This window comes from Lolium rigidum, chromosome 2 (genome assembly GCF_022539505.1).
Source record: "Lolium rigidum isolate FL_2022 chromosome 2, APGP_CSIRO_Lrig_0.1, whole genome shotgun sequence".
In the NCBI taxonomy this organism is placed as follows: domain Eukaryota; kingdom Viridiplantae; phylum Streptophyta; class Magnoliopsida; order Poales; family Poaceae; genus Lolium; species Lolium rigidum.
In genome coordinates this window covers 57,424,851-57,430,147 of record NC_061509.1, presented here as the reverse complement: position 1 = coordinate 57,430,147, position 5,297 = coordinate 57,424,851, and positions in this window count along the sequence as shown.

The following is a 5,297-nucleotide window of genomic DNA, read 5'->3' as shown; positions in this document are numbered from 1 at the left end:
CTAGGGACTCCTTGTTGTTTACATAACACACATGTATCAATGTTTCGGTTAATACAATTATAGCATGGTATATAAACATTTATCATAAACACAAAGATATTATAATAACCACTTTATTATTGCCTCTTGGGCATATATCCAACACAATCATCAAGCAAAATAGATTTCCATTGATTTTCAACATATTTACATGGCCCTTACAAAAGGATGGATCCTAGCGATCCAATCATACGCTGTCGCAAACTACATTTATTGCGACAAGCGTCAAAAGAAAGAAAAGAAAAAAGGTGGGGTAATCTACTTGACCTCTGTTTTGGCGGAACTGGAGGAAGGCGTCGGCTTGTACCAGAGGAAGGCTAGGATTTTCTTCGAGTGGGGCTTTGCAGCCCTGATTAGGTTTGGCCACTTATCCTGCTTCATCTTCGTGGCCTCGCCAACTTTTGTCCAGTCGACATTCTGCTGGCTCTCCGCCACCAGTGCTATAGTACCTTCAACGCCAATCTTCAAATTTTCCTGGCGAAGAGCAAGGCCAAGATCTTCTTTGGGGACAAAGCTCTCGGCAAGGGCAGCAAAAGTGTCGGGTTCCTTTTTCTTCGGGAAGAAGTAAGGGAATAAGCGTGAAAACGCTGTCAGGGCATCAAAAATGTTGCGACGCATCAGGTCTGCATGAATCTCGAGAAGAGACAACGCGTCGAGGAGACGGTTGTTTTTACAGGTTTTTCCAGCACAAAATCTTGATTCATCTTCCCTGCTGAAACAAAAGTTTGGGCTTTCAACTCAAAGAAGGGGCGGAAAACCAAAGGAAAGGATGAAGATGGATTAGTGAACTTACTGACAAAACGCCGATTCAACGACTCAAGGCGAGCGGTTATTTTTCCTTCATGGGCAATATTGTGAGCGATTTTGTCACTCAGAGCAGTTTCTGCCTCATGAAGCCTCTTCCGAAGATCCTCAACGCAAGAAGCATCTTTTTCAGCTTTCTCGCGAGCTTCTTCGCTTGCCTTGAGTTTGGTGGCAAGGTCGTCAGCCCGTTTGTTCGCCGCAAGGAGAGACTCTGTTGAAAAGCCATATGAGGGAAGTTAAAATGGCACACAGGCCAAGGATGATATTTCGAGAAGTAAAAAAGAGGGATTATTCGACAGGTTACCTTTTAACCCTTCAACAGTGTTGCGGTACCCAATAAATTGGGCACCAAGGTTGATGAAGGGCTGCATCAAAGGCTACAGGGAAGCCAATGAAAAGAAAAGGTTCAGAGAAGTGAAAAAATGCGGCAAACAGAAACACAAAAAATAGCAGACTTACATCATCCAAAGCTGGAGTCGGTGAAACCCCGGCAAGGAAGAATTGGTCGCCTAGCTCAATCCTTGCTCTCTTTGGCGAGGAGGCTCGGGGGCTAGTGGCAGGAGTTGACCTCTGAGAATCTGGATGTGGAGTCGAGGTTTCTTCTGCTGTGCGGGGCGTCTCCGACACAACCAAAGTATGAGATATGCTCGCAGGAGCAGTCGCATTGGCAGCGGGTTCTTCTTCTTCTTCTTCTTCGTCGTTGCTGAGTGCAAAATAGAATGAGATTATTCGACGTGGAAATAGATTATTCGGCACATAATAAACTAAAAAGAGCGACAAGGCCACTCACGAGCTAATAAGGGCAGACGCGTAGGCGTCGAAGGGTTGCGGTCCTTCGGGAGCAGTTTCCTCAACATGAGAACTGCTCGGCTTGGAGGTACCGGAATCTTCCACGTCACTGATGACCCACAAGTATAGGGGGTGTATCGTAGTATCTTCGATAAGTAAGAATGTCGATCCCAACGAGGAGCAGAAGGTGTTGATAGCAGTTTCGATGAAGGATTCACTGTAAATGCTCACAAACAAGTATTCAAGGGGTTTTGATGTAATAGATGAATAAAGTACGAGTAAGTAAAATGCGAGAGAAATAATTGCAGCGAGTGGCCCAATCCTTTTTAGCACAAAGGACAAGCCGGTTTGTTTACTTATAATGACCAAGCGTTCTTGAGGACACACGGGGATTTTAGTCTAGTGCTTTCGCTTGATGTAGCTAAATAATCTTCATTGTTTTGATAAGTGTTGTGTGGGTGAACCTATGCTAATGCACCGCCCTTCCTAGGACTAATACATACTTGTGAGTATACCCCTTGCAAGCATCCGCAACTACAAGAAAGTAATTAAGATAAATCTAACCACGACCTTAAACTCGAGATCCCGCAATCCCTCTTGCATCGATATACTAACGGGGCTCGGGTTTCTGTCACTCCGGCAACCCCGCAATTAGCAACCGAATACAAGATGCACTCCCCTAGGCCCATAAATGGTGAAGTGTCGTGTAGTCGACGTTCACACGACACCACTAGAAGAATGACACCACAACTTAAGTATCATAACATTGAATATTACTCAACCATAATTCACTACTACTCCCTCCGTGCAGAAATATAAGACGTTGGGAGTACTTTCCGACCAGGTGAAAATGCAATGAAAAGACATCTATACCCCTGTTTAAAACTTGAATCCCGATCTCGATTCCTCATCGTCACCCAACCCCGGCGGCCGCCGGAATCAATCCTCCACCGGCCAGCTCCATCCTCCCCCAACCATCTCCCTCCTCCCCCAATCTCACTCCTCCCCCGGCCAGCTCCCTCCTCCCCGGGAAGAATCGGTTCTCCCCATCACCACACGATCCGCGCCAACGTCTAGCTCCGATCGATCCTGGAAGCCGCCCGCCGTCCCCTTAGCCAGAAGCTCATCGCCCTCGTCCAGGGATTCGCCAGGAGGCGCCATGGCGAGGAGGTCACCAGGGATTGGATCGCACACTACCTCCTCATGCGCCTCCTCCACCGACGATCTAGGGACGGTGGCGGAGCCACCAGCCGCAGGAGTCGAGGTGTTGGGCGGTGTCGGCAAGGGAGGAGCAGGCCATGACCTGGATGAACTCCACGATGAGGTCACTCTGTGATCGTCCTCCTGATCCATTGATCGAACTCAACAGTCCGTGCGCGCCGGCAAGCACCTCCAGATCGTCGCCGCGTCCTAAAGTCGTCGAGCCACCCGAAGCTGTCGCGCCTGAAGATAATGGTGCTTCCAGATGTTAATATTTGTCCACCTAAACAAGAAGAGGATGTCAATCATCTGCACTACTCCAGTTAACTGTAACATAGCAATAAAAGAGAACCAGTTCATTTGCAATAAAAGTTAATTTGCTGCATCAAGTGAATAAATCGAAATGGATTGCAGTTACTCAATGTTTATTTGGAGATCATAAATTGGTGTCTCATTTGCAAATGTGAACATTGTTCATGTCGACTGGCAAGCACTGTGATGCAGATGCATATGAATCTAGGATTAGCAGGAATACACTACCAGTAACTCCGGCAGCTCGTCCCAAACATCTCGGCTGCACAGATCAACGAGGAGAGCTCCAACAGCTCGTCCCCAACCTGTCCACAGCGCATCGCCTTCTCACCGGCTCCCATCAGCACATCACCTCGCGGCTCCCAGCAGCTGGCGCATCTCGCCGTGATCTCCGGCAAGTACCACCACGGCGACTGCTGATCTCCAACAGTAGTAGCAGAACTAGCTTCCCCAGCAGCAACTGAAAATCAACAGATTAGAAGTACTAACCAGTCAGTAGTAGGCCTAGCTGATCAACACTGGGTATTCTAGATGGTATATGAAGAAACTAACATTCAGTGAACGTTACTAACATGACAAGCACCATAGCATAAGTAAAATATTGCCAGACAACATATTATTGCATGCTGGAGCATATGATTTTAAAAGAAAGGTTCAGAACCACTACTGACATTGTTAGCTGATAACATACTAACATGGCCACCGTCCTTCCTTCTTAACCAAGTCTCAAAAGCTAGGAAATCTTCATTTTAACAGGGAGTCTGAAGGAGAAGGCCACCGTGGCTGCGCCGCGCCCTCTTCGTTCTCAGCCTCCTCCACGGACGACGCCAACACCAGCGTGGGGAGTATGCCCAGCGTGACCGCCGCTCCTCCGCTCTCTCCAGGGCGCCACCGCAGATCATAAAAAATATGGGTTAGTCCAGGTTAAATAAACCATGTTTTAGTAAAAGAGTAGCAGAAGTGACTTTGCATTTTGTTCAGTGTACAATGCCAATGTCACGGCACAAACCAGTGTAAAATATGGGTCAGTATTCTGTCTGTCTGCATAGTGTGGAGTGAGTTCACTAGTGGACTGGCAGTGAAAAACAAAGGAATCAGTAGAGTTGACCTTGCTGCAGAAAATGTTTCAGTAGTCAGTCAGTCTGTATATGAAATGAGAGAGGAGCTAGCTGTGAGCCTGTGAACTGGTGCATTGTAGAGTTGACTAGAATGCACATATGCGCAACTCAAATTAGGTTGGTTGTAAATGATTAAACTGAAAAATCAAGCACTGATATGTGTTGTGCTGCTTATCTGTTTATAACTGACAAGGAAGTGAACATGAATCGTTTTTTTGTGTTCGTTGCAGGGCCAAAACTATCCAACCAAGATACAGATAAAGTGCAAATTCATGGAGGAATGAAAATTGTGCTCTCAACTTGGTGGAGGTCAGGGAGTTAGACCAAACTAATAAGAGTATCAGACTAATCAAATTGTGCTCACAGACTCCAGTAGTAGTACTACATTTACATGAATCTAGCTAGCATCATCATAGGACGTAAGCTAGACCAAGACATAACTAGCACCTGCATAGCGCGAAAGCAGAGTCGCATGCATCACATCATAATATTCAGAGAAATAGCTGTCTGTGGAGCTCACCTCCAACGCCTGCGTCGTCCTCGCTCAACTGCCCTCTTCTTGGTCTCCACGAGGCCGTCCGAGAAGCCGTCCGCGGTAGCTGCTCAGGTGCGACTGCCCGCCCAGGAGCCGCAGCCCTGGCATGTCCTGCTTGGAGATGGGCACTGTCGGTGCGCACATCTGTTCCTGGGCGTCACCCTCCTCCTCCTGTTCCTCACCGTGCTCCGCGTTCGCTCCCCAGCCACATCGCTGCCGGCGCACGCAGATCCAGAGCCTCCTGGCCCAGCAGCATGTCGCCTGCGCACGCAGGTTTAGCACTTCTTCGCCCAGCAGCACATCGCCGCCGCACAAAAATTCGACCTTTGACCTCCGATTCTCTGGCGCGGGCGGGGTGCGAGAGGAATCGGAGTGATGGGGAGCAAGCTAGCGCTGGGGAACGGTGAGGAAGACGTCGGCCGCAGTGGGGCGCGAGAGGAGGACGACGACAGCGGTGGGGCACGTCGACGGGAGAGCGAGGGGAGGAGATGGGGAACGAG